The 12226-nt window shown below is 36.8% G+C and overlaps 1 long non-coding RNA gene across 7 annotated transcripts in view; it reads left to right on the top strand.

Annotated features, from left to right (window-relative positions):
* The window catches only part of LOC143653029 (uncharacterized), an 87053-nt gene extending 75457 nt beyond the window's left edge, over positions 1-11596 (top strand). For 4 of the 7 annotated variants that reach the window (XR_013161036.1, XR_013161037.1, XR_013161040.1 and 1 more), the window contains one exon: positions 11149-11596. This is a non-coding gene — a long non-coding RNA (uncharacterized LOC143653029). Of the gene's footprint in view, positions 1-8299; positions 8621-11148 lie in introns of those variants that run through there. The other 3 variants (XR_013161038.1, XR_013161034.1, XR_013161035.1) reach the window with 1 other exon arrangement.
* The last annotated feature ends 630 nt before the right edge of the window (positions 11597-12226 follow it).

The following is a 12226-nucleotide window of genomic DNA, read 5'->3' as shown; positions in this document are numbered from 1 at the left end:
TATTTTCTCCCGTTATGTAGATTGTTGTTTTGCTTTCATGATAAAGTCCTTTCAGGACCAAAAGCTTTTAATTCTCATGAGGTCACATTTATGTATTTTTCATTTGTTGTTTGTACTTTGGGTGTAAATTCTAAGAGACCATCACCTAATTCAGGATCCCGAAGATGGTTCCCTACATTTTCTTCTACAAATGTGATAGTTTCTGCTTTTATATGCTAGATCTTTGATCCATTTTGAGTTGATATTTACATATGGTGTGAGGTAGGGGTCCTCCTCCCTTTTATTTTTTGCAAATGGAAATCCAGTTTTACCAGCACCATTTGGTGAAGATTCTTTCCCAATTGAGTGTTCTTTGCCACCATGTCAAAAATCTATCGACATAAATTTGAGGGTTGATTTCTGAGCCCTCAATTCAATGTCTGTCCTTGTGGCAATACCACACTGTTTTGATCACTGACTTTGTAATAATTTTAAGATTGAGAAGTGTGAGTCCTCCAACTACATTCTTCTCTTTCAAGCTGTTTTTAAGTATTTGGGGTCCCTTACCCTTCCATATGAATTTGGAAAAAGCCAATCATCAATTTGCAAGCAATATTGTTGGAATTTTGGTTGGGATTTCATTGAATCTATAAATTTCTTTGGGTAGTGTTGACATCTTAACAAATTTTATTCTTCCAATCCAAGAACACAGAATATACTTCCTTTTCTTTAATCTTCTTTAATTTCTTCTAACAATGTTCTATAGTTTTCTGTGTATTTAATCCTAGGTATTTGTTTCTTTTAGTTGCTATTATAGATGGAGTTTTGCCTTCATTTCTTCATCCCATTTTTCCTTGATTGTGCATAGAAAAGGTTCTGGATTTTGGGTGTTGATCTTGTATCCTGACACTTTGCTGAATTCATTTATTTATGTCTACAAGCTTTGTGGTGGATTTTTCGGGATTTGCTGCATACAGAATCATATCATCTGCAAATAGGGAAAGTTTTACTTCTTCCTTTCCAATTTGGATGGATTTTATTTCTTTTTCTTGCTTAATCTCTGGCAAGAACTCCCAGTACAAAGTTGAATAATAGAGTCGACAGTAGGCATCCTTGTCTCATTCCTGATCTCAGAAGGAAAGCTTTTACTCTTTCACCATTAAGTAAAATATTAGCTGTGCACTTTTCATAGATGCCCTTTATCATAGAGGAAGTTTCCTTCTATTCCAGTGTTCTAATTGCTATTATCAACAAAAGGTGCTGTGTTTTGTCAAATGTCTTTTCTGTATCAATCAAACCCACCCAGATAATTGTGGGTCCCCCCCTTCATTTAGTTAATTTGTTATATTATATTGATTTTCTTCCCCTCCCCCCCCCCCCCAAAAAAGGCCTAGGACCAGATGGCTTCACAGGGGGAGTCTATCAAACATTCTAAGAAGACTTAACTTCAATCCTGCTTAACTCTTACAGAAAGTTAAGAAGAGTGAATACCCCTAACTCATTCTATAAGGTCAACATCATCCTCATACCAAAGCCAGATATAGTTACCACAAGAGAAAAACTACAGACTAGTATCTCTTATGGATATAGATGTAAAAATCCTTAACAAAATATTAGTAAGCCAAATCCAAAAGTATATTAAAAATAATTACGCACCATGACCAAGTTCTTTATGATTCAACATAATGAAATCAACTGTGAAACTTAAAACAACTTATCTGCATCAAATATATACAAGGGAGGAACGTCCATCAAGCATACATTCCCATTGCTACAGAGGGAAATTGGAAGGAAAATAGGGGTCATGGGTTCCAAACTCTTTGAAAACCCTCTATGACATTCCTTTTTTTTAAAATGAAATTTTATTGATATATTCATATACCATATAATCATCTGAAGTATACAATCAATGGTTTACAATGTCACCAGGTAGTTGTACATTCATAACCATCAATTTTAGAACATTTTCATTACTCCAAAAAAATAGAAAAGAAGACTCAAAACATCCCATACACCTTATTCTCCAAATTATTATTTATTTTTTGTTTGCATTTTCTTACACATCTGCCCATACACTAGATAAAGGGAGTGCCAGTCACAAGATTTTCACAATTACACGGTCATACTGTAAGAGCTATATAGTTAAACAATTATCTTCAGGAATCCAGTCTACTGGATTACAGCTCAACAGTTTTAGGCATTTTCTTCTAGCTATTCTAATACACTAAAATGAAAAATCTATATAAAGCATAAGAATAACCTTCAGAATAACCTCTTGACTCTATTTGAAATCTCATAGCCTCTGAAACTTAACTTTGTTTCATTTTTCCCCATTTTGGTCAAGAAGGCTTTCTCAATCTCATGATGTCAGGGCCAGGTTTTATCCCTGGGAGTCATGTCCCATGTGGCCAGGAAGATTTGCACTCCTAGAATTCACACATGATGGGGAGGTTAAAAGTTTATTTTTTGAGTTGGCTGAGAGAGGCCATATTTAAGCAACAAAAGAGGTTCTCTGGGGGTGACTCTTAGGGATAATTATAAGTAGGCTTAGCTTTTCCATTGAAAAAAATAACTTTCTTAAGGGCTAGTCCCAAAATTGAGGGGTTGGCTTATTAAATTGGTACTGTTAATCCTTGCAAGAAAATCAGAAAATCCCAGGTGAGAAGTTTAATTTTTTTTCACCTTTTCTGCCAGGCCCTCAAGGGGACTTATAAAATACTATTTTCTGCCCAGAATACTCTGGGATATATAGAGGTATTACATCAACCTGGACAAAACAAGATTTCATTCCTTATACAAGGTTCCATGTAATTATGTTGTTTGAATAGACTGGCCATACTGGCTAAATCAGATGACGTGCTTCGGAAAATATAAATTTTGGACCAAGTAAATATCTCTTCATTCTCACAAAGCTGTTGAAATTTTAAAACACAATCAGTATCAGCCTTTACCCTGTATTCTGATTTACATTAGCCCTAACCGGGTCTGTTTCATTCTTATCTCCAATTGAAGTCCGATCTCTTTTTCAGCTTTTTTAACAGTTGCCGTATAGAGTAATGCTAACTTTCAGAGTTTCAGAACTCTAACTCTTTGAGTGTCAGGTTTCACAAACATATCCAAAGAGCCCTGAATGACCACGTTATACACACAGAGCTCTGCACCTCAGAATTTAGAAATAATTCAGTTAAAACTCAGGCATAGAAGTGACTGCTGTAAGAGCTTGCAATCCAGGAAACTTTGCAATGAGCCTTATGAATATTCTGTACTCCTTAATCATCAATTTCCCAAAATCTGACAACTATCTATCCCTTAATAATGTATGTCCTCAAATTCAATCTCAGAGTTTGCTCATTATACTTGGTTTATATTGGTAAGATCTGATAATATTTTTCCTTCTGTTTCTGGCTTATTTCACTCAGCCAATGTCCTCAAGGTCCATTCACCTAGTTGTATGCCTCAAAATTTCATTCCTTCTTGTAGCCACTCAATATTCCAACGATTATATATATCCCAGCTCACCTTTCCATTCATCAGTCAATGTACCCTTAGGCCACCTCCATCCATTGCAAACCCTGAATACAGCCACCTTAAATACCAGTGTAAAAATGTCAGTTTGTGTTCCTGCTTTCAGTTCTTCCAAGTATGTATCTAATAATAGGGTTACAGAACTATACGGCAACCCTGTATTTAGCCTGCTGTGAAACCAGCCTCGAGAGGGTCTTCTCCACACCGCTCCCCTAGGGACGGTGAACACATCTTCTTCTCCACATTTTCTCCAGCGTTTATATCTCTGTTTATTTTTTTAAACAGTTTTGTTCCTACCCCATATAATCCATCCTTAGTAAACAATCAATGGCTCCTGGTAGAATCACAAAATTATATATTCATCACCACAATCTATATGAGGACATTTCCGTTTCTTCTGAAAAGAAATAAGGAGAGGAAGAAAAATAACGAATAAAAAAATAAAAAAGAGAAACACCACCACCAAGAATCCTATACCCCTCCCTTATACCCCCCTCTTATTGACATTTAGCTTTGGTCTATTGCCTTTGTCACAATTAATGGAAGCATATTACAATGTTACTGTTAATTATAGACCCTAGTTTTCATTAACGTCATTGATAGTATTTTTCCATATACCATCCCATTTTCAACACCTTGCAATTTTTTTTTTTTACATGGGCAGGCACCAGGAATTGGACCCAGGTCCTCAGGCATAGCAGGCGAGCATTCTTGCCTGTTGAGCCACTGTGGCCTGCCTATCACCTTGCAATTTCGACATTCATTTGTTCTCCCTTATGTAAAAACATTCTTATATTTGTGCACTTAATCACCATCACTTCTTTTCCTATCTCTGTGTCTATTTGTCTGAAAATATTTTAAACTCTCCCTCATTTTTTAAGGACAGTTTTGTCAGATGTGAAATTCTTGGTTGGCAGTTTTTCACTTTCAGTATCTTAAATATACCACTATACTACTACCATCTTGCCTCCATGGTTTCTGCTGAGAAATCTGCGCTTAGTCTTATTGAGCTTCCCTTGTATGTGAAGTATCACTTTCCTCTTGCTGCTTTCAAAATCCTCTGTCTTTGGCATTTGACAACCTGATTAGTAAGTATCTTGGAATAGGCCTATTCAGATCTATTTTGTTTGGGGTATGCTGTGCTTCTTGGATCTGTGATTTTATGTCTTTCATGAGAGTTCAGAAATTTTCAGTGAGTATTTCCTCCATTATTCTTTCTGCTCCTTTCCCCTTCTCCTTCTGGGACACCCCTAACATGGATATTTATGCACTTCATGTTGCATTTAATTCCCCAAGATCCTGCTCATATATTCCCATTCTTTTCCCTACGTGTCCTTTTGTGTGTAGGATTTCTGATGTCTTGTCCTCTAGTTCGCTGATCCTTTATTCTGCTTCTTCAAATCTGCTGATGTACATCTCCATTGTGTTTTTCTTCTCCTCTATTGTGCCTTTCATTCCCATATGTTCTGTCATTTGTTATTTCAAGTTTTTGAGTTCTTCTTTATAGTCAATGTCTTCTTTACAACCGTCATCTCTTTTATCATGTCTTTCCTCAACTCATTGACTTGATTTAGAATATTTGTTTGAAAATCTTTAATTAGTTGTTTCAATTCCTGTATCTCATTGAAGTGTTAGTTGTGCCATATCTTTGTTCTACCTGGTATGATGCGTGACTTTTTGCTGAAGTCCAGGCATCTGATTTCCTTGATTAGTTTATTCTGGAGGTCAAATTCTGTTTTGAAAGAAGAAAATAAGATTTTCTTGTTGGTTGGCTTTGTTCTTTGTCTGTTATTTGACATTCAATCCAATTAACTCCAGACTTCTAGAATAGCCTCTGTTTAATGGATCAGAACTTTTCAGCTTTTGTTTTTCTGGTTCTGCCTCTGTCTATATGGAACCTTTTTATTTTTTTGAGGATGGATACTCATTCATTCCTAGTGGTAATGTAAAATGGTGCAGCCACTGTGGAAGATGGTCTGGCAGTTCCTCAAACAGCCAAGTGTAACACTACCATATGATCCAGTAATCCCCTCAAAAAATGTAAGCAGAAACTGAAACGTGTATTTGCATACTGATGTTCATAGCTGCACTATCCACAGTTGCCAAAAGATGGACACAACCCAAGAATTCATCAGCAGATGAATGCATAAACAAAACGCGGGATGTTCATACAATTGAATATTATTCAGCCATAAAAATTAAGTCCTGATACATGTGACAACATGGTTGACTTTTGAAGATATCTTGTTGAATGAAATAAGTCAGATACAAAAGGACAAATTTGCGTGATGTCACTACTTTTGAAACCCTTAGAATAAGCAAACTCACAGTCAGAATCTAGACTATAGGATTGGGGCTAGGGAATGGGGAGTTAAAGTTTAAAATGGACAGGGTGCCATTTGGAATAATGGAAACGTTTTGGTGGGAAGTGATATTGATAAGCACGACATTGTGGATATAATTAACAGCACTGAAATAAATATCTGAATTTTATTGAATGGGAAAATGTTAGATTGTATATATTGTAACAGAGTAAAAATAAACAAAATCCATGGCACTATACTACACAGTGAACTCTAAGTTAAACCATGGATTATAGTTAATAGTATAATTAAAAACTGTGATATCATTGATTGGAACAAAAGTTCCACACTGATGCAAGCTGTTAATAATTGGGTGGTGTTGGAAATCCTGTATTTTATGTATGATTGCTCTGTAATCCCACAACTTTTTCATTAAAAAAACCAGAGGCCTTAAAAATGTGCATATGTTCAACTCGAAGTTCAATACTAGAAATTATACAAAGGTAATGTATTAATCTGGGTTTTCCAGAGAAATAGAACCAACAGGTTCCATCATATATTTATGTATGTCATATTCATCAGTGATAGTGTTAAATTTGCTCCTTGGACAATTTGCAATCATCTTCCTATAATGGTCAGACGTGAACAATTAATCAGAAATAAGCTTTATATGGGAAATGGAATAAATAAGTTGATCTATGCATATTTGATCCATACAAATAGATTTGTAATTTATTTGAATTAATGTAATACTCTACACAACTTTTTTATTTAATAATATATTCATTTCTCATGCTTGCTGTGTATCATTGCATGGCTTATATGGTTAAAGCAATATTGCTTAGACAAATTCATCTGAGCACATGAAAGTTTATTACTTAATAATGAGGAAATTACTGAACATGCATATTCTCAATCTTAGTTGTGTATTGTATTCATCTGGAGAGGTTTTTAAAAACTGAAACCTGGGATTTGCCACTAGGGATTCTGAAATAATTGGTATGGGGTGGGGTCCAGGAAGAAGCACTTCTAAAAAGCACCCCAAAGTGTTTCAAATGGGCAGTCAGGGTTACAAACCACGGAACCAGATATGCTAGCTTGACATAATGTGGGAGAAAAGGAGCTTTAACTTGGCACAGACTGCTGTCTTGCTATTTTACTTCCTGTGGACATAAAGTCATTTTCATAAGTGACAGGGTTAAATTTGCATCATGGATGATTCTGAATCATTTTCCCATACTGATTAGACATGAACCATTAACCGGAAATAAGAAGCAATATATGAAGATGCAAATGATAAGTAAATTGATCTGTGGCTACTAATTAGACATACCTAGTAACAAGGCATTATTTCTTGACAGGAGCCAATAGTAATAGGTGGCAAAATGGTGTTGAGTGAAGGTCAGCTAACAAGAGCAGTTTTCCTTTTCCTCAAGCAGCTTTTAATGAATTTCTCTAGCAAGCCCTCAAAGATGCTAAACACTCAATTTGCTTAATTCTCAATTTTTTTGGAAGAATTTTTCTTCCTCAGTACAATAGTATATTCAACTAATATTTCTTCATTCTAACCTACACTTATTAATATTTTAAAATCTCTGAAATTCAGATTTGTATTTATAATTGAAAGCATTTACAATTGAAATGATAAAAAGGCATTTTTATTGTTTAATTGGAAGCATTGTCTTCTTAGTATGCACAATGATGGAACATCTTGTAGTCAGGTGCAATGAAATATGTTTATTAAAAAATTTCAGTTTGGCTAGTTCTTAACACCGGCAATGCTATCACCCTAGGATAAACTGAGTGTTCTCATGGAAACTAAAGCCTGGCTTTCATTTTACCTCAGGTCCCTGCTTCCTTGCAGCCTCCCAGTGGTGACTCTTTTCTCTTCCACATTCCTCACTCCTCTGAGCCCCAGAAGGGGAAGGAAGTGTCTCCCTTTCTGCTCTAACCTTTCTCCCTACCCACTCTATAAAAACCCTGAGCTTTTCATCTCGTCACTAGAGAGTGGCCAATCAGCACTCATCCTCACTGAGGCCATTACTGATGTACAGATCACTTCCGTGAAGGTATTAGTTCCCACTTCACTGCCATTCTCTCTAGTGTTATTCCTAAACTCATTCTGGGTGAGTGAAAGATGCAATTGGATGATGCTTCCAATTCTCTAGATTTGTAGTTATTTCAACATCTTTCCTCAAATGGTCTTGTCTTCTAGTCTTCCACAGCACTAATCCCAAGACTGCACCTCCTCCAAAATCTCAATTTCAAGCTTCTATAAATCCTCCGACTATCTTTCCTGCTCATCCCTTCTAGTACTTGCCTGCAATAATTTTAGTCCCCCTGTAGGCTTTTAATCCATTGATGTTACCATCTTTGCCTTGTCTATCACCCCCTTCTTGGTTTCCAGTCTCTCATGACGCACCCTAAAGTCCCTGGTCAATCATTTTAATAACTCCCTTGCACATACCCTCATTTCTCTTGGCCTTTTGCAGCCTGGTGATACCACTGATGAAATGACTCCAAAACTTGAATCTTCAGCTAGAAGTGACTGTGGTAAAACACCAACTATGATGACTGTTCTCACTGTATATTGATGATCAATAACCTCAAGTTGCCTTTCAAACTGCCATGTGATCACATTGTATTTTCCTGGTTTATTTTCTTTCATACTATTTTAGATGGATATTCCTTACTTTCTCCACTTTCCTTAAATCTCCCTTATTCACTCCCTATCCTCACTTGGGGGGGATAAAGTGAATAAATGAGAAAGGAACTTCCATATCTAACTCCTTAGTTGCATTGGAAAAAATATATTTTCCTCCTTCTCCTTTTTTTTTTTTTTTTTGTCATTTTGGATGAACTCTGTGTTCCCAGCTTACTTTAGACTCCATTCCTGTCCAATAGATGCCTCCTGTAATTTTCCTCTCTCTCCCCTGCTTTCTCTTCTCTGCTGGGTCATCGCCATTAATGTGCCAGCATGCTGTTATTTCTCCCAACTTAAAGAAAGAAAAAAAAACATCTTCTTTAACCTCATCTTTCTCCTTCTCTTTGCAGCAAAGTTCTAGGAAAAGTAGTCTATTCCTATTGTCTCTAATTTCTCTTCAATTCTCTCTTGAATCCCTTCCAAACGGGTATTCACTCCACCATTGCATTCTAATTGCCCCTAGCAAGATCAGAAATGACTTCCACATTGCACAACACAATGCCTTTTCTTGATCTTCACCTTATTAGTCACAACACATGAATCTCAGAAACAGTTTCTTCTCTTGACCTTCAGGACACCACTCTTCCTGTTTTTCTCCTGCCTCACCAGCAGCTCCTTCTTAGTCTCTTGGCCAATGGATGGGAAAGACAGTGTATGCTCTGAGCTGATGCATTAACAGAGGTGGAATGATATTATCCAGTCCCAAGAAGAAAGATTTTCTTCTCTTTTTCCCTAACCTCTAAATATTGTATCCTAGGGCTCAGTCCAAGAACCTGCTCTTTTCCCTTTTTCTTTATACAATAAATCTCTAGATGACCTTATCCAGCTCATGGCTTTGAATATATCTAAATGCTGATAACTCCCCAAATTATATCTCCAGGTCATTCCCCTGAACTCCAGAGTTGTTTATCCAACCCATTACTTAACATCTCCATTGGGATGTCTAATGTGCATCTTGAAGTTAATAGGTCTCAAATGGAACTTCTGATATTTTTCCTGAAACCTGATCCCTGTGGAAAAATATGTAATATGTGACAGAACATGGAAGAAAAGCAATGCCTAACTCAGGTAAAACACTATGCTACTCACACCAGAAGGATAACATTTAAAAAACTTGAACGCTGTAGATGGGTTTATGCATTTGGAATTATAGCAATTCATCAAACAAGGAAGTATATTTTTACCTCTTCTAAATGTCTGTTGGTTTAAAAATTCCATTTTAGCAGGACACTTAGGAAAAAACAGGCATTTCTTTTGCTTGCTTTTTCAGCATTTGGTGTTTTACAGTTTCATTTGCCAGATGATTTATGCCATTTAATGAGGTTTGTCTTTTAATTTGGGCTGTTGGGACAGCATTTGATTATTCAGATGATTGGAAACAGTGCTGACCATACTGCTAATGCTCTCTCTACTTCCTTTTCCAATCCAAAAAGTAAAATGCCAATGGGGAGCACTGGAGTTAGGATTTTTGAAAGGTCTAATTATTATTTTTACAAAATTAAAAATATGATAAAAGAATTTTTACATGGAAATTATCCGGAAAATCCTTGGGGAAAATGCATGGTATTAAACAGTACAGATCATAAAATGCTTACAAATTTCTGTAATTAAAACAGCTCTTTATTTTTCCAAGTCAAAAAAATTACACCTGGGCGGGCAGTGGTGGCTCAGTGGCAGAGTTCTTGGCTGTCATGTGGGAGACCCGGGTTCAGTTCCGGGTGCCTGCCCATGTTAAAAAAAAAAAAAAATTGCACCTGTAAGTACCACATGTCAAGGTTGTCACTAGGTCCTTTCTCTTGGTTACTCAAGGAAGTAATTCACCCATTTTCCCTCTCTCCTGCATCATTAATTTTTTTTTTCCTCACTGGACAATTCTTGTCACCATATAAACAGACTATAAAATTTCCAACTTTAAATGAAAAACAAAATTCCATTTATCCCTCTGCCCCTGCCTGTTATATTCTCATTTCCCTGCTCTCAGTATAGAACAATTCTTTGAGTATTGTCCATCCTTTTCCCATTCTCTACATACAGTTGCACCTATTAATCTTAGGTTTGGCTGCATATAATAGAAAAATAGCATAATATCAAATTTTAAAATAGAGAAACGTATTTCTCTTTCACTTAAATAAGTTCAGAACTAACAAGTCCCTGGTTGGTATGGTGATTCAATGAACGTAAGGAACATATCTTTTCTACTCTACCATCTTAGCTCAGTATTTGTAGTTCATATGGTCCATGAAAGCTGCTGAAGCATTAGCCATCAGGTCAGGTTTTCTGGCATAGAAGGGATGAGCAAAGGAAGGGGTGATAGATTTTATTATTTGACCAAATCCTTCCTTCACACCTCTTCCCTGCCATGGTTTCTAGTGAGTGGAGAATCCTTATCCTCTCCATTGGGTTTGGACAGGTAAAGGCTTTGACCAATGGATGGGAAAGGCAGTGTATGCTCTGAGCTGATGCATTAACAGAGGTGGAGTGATATTATCCAGTCCCAAGGTCTTAAATAATGACTACATGCCCTGATGGCTCCCACGTTGTTCTCTCCAATTTACCTCTCTCATAACTTTCTACAAGTTCTCTTGGACCTTCCAGTCCTGTCATGACAACAGCATGTTTTTGTTCTTTTATTTTCAGCCTGGATCTGAAGTTAAGATGTGAAGTTCTGGACCCAATGCAGACCCTGGAATGAAGACTTAGCCAGTCATGGCCAGTGAGCCCAGCTCAGATCAACCAAACTGCTGGTGCATAAGCATGAGATAGAATATTTTTTTGTTGAAAATCACTGAGAGTTTTTGTTTCTTTTTCCTCATAGCTTTTTTTTTCTCATAGTTTTATCAGAGCAAAAACCTAATATATACAGACCAAAGGGTATCTCCTGGTCGAATAAGCTGCATTTAAGTTGGTTTCCAGAAATCCCACATGCATGTCTACTTATTTGTCATATAGCCACATCTTGAGGAAAGAGAGATTGGAAATTATAGCTGAGTGCATTTTACCGTAAACAGAAACAGATTTCTTGTTACTAAAGAACAGCACATGGATATTAGGTAGAAATCAGTCTTTGCTGCCCTACAATTCCATTCAGGTCTTTTCTCCATTCCTGTGATGAAACGACAGGCATTATTGACCTATGAACATCTATTATTTGACTCCTTGGAACAGATCCTTCATTTATTTTTAGGGCACCATTGTTTCTGTTCCTACTTCATCAACCTCCCCTTCTCTAAGTGCTTTACTGATTCATCCTTCTCCCTGAGCCCTCAGCATCTCTTGGAGCTTGATCCTCAGCCTCTCTTATATCCTAACGGCCTTCACTCTCCGATAGATATTATCCAGTCCCAAGGTCTTAAATAATGACTGTCTACCCTGATGGCTCCCATGTTGTTCTCCCCAACTGACCTCTCTCATAACTTCAGATTTATACATTCAGTTAACTTCTCAGCCTGTTCACGAGATGTCTGCTAGTGATCTTTTATGTAGCATGCCCCACACAAAACTAGTTCTCACTCCTCCCCCTCACCCCACCTAAAATTGCTCCTTACACAGCATTTCCCATCCCAAATAATGATCATTTTAAGCCTTCTAGCAGCTCAGGCCAAAAGCAACTCCTCAGTCTCTCAGACTCCATTCTCAAACCATCGGCAAATTTTGTCAGTTTTAGCTTTAAAATTGTGTCATCTTCACAAAATGGATATTACACATCAGTGAAAAA

The sequence above is a fragment of the Tamandua tetradactyla genome, chromosome 13 (genome assembly GCF_023851605.1).
Source record: "Tamandua tetradactyla isolate mTamTet1 chromosome 13, mTamTet1.pri, whole genome shotgun sequence".
NCBI lineage: Eukaryota > Metazoa > Chordata > Mammalia > Pilosa > Myrmecophagidae > Tamandua > Tamandua tetradactyla.
The sequence above is the reverse complement of the archived record's forward strand: the minus strand, read 5'-3'. Positions and strand labels throughout refer to the sequence as shown.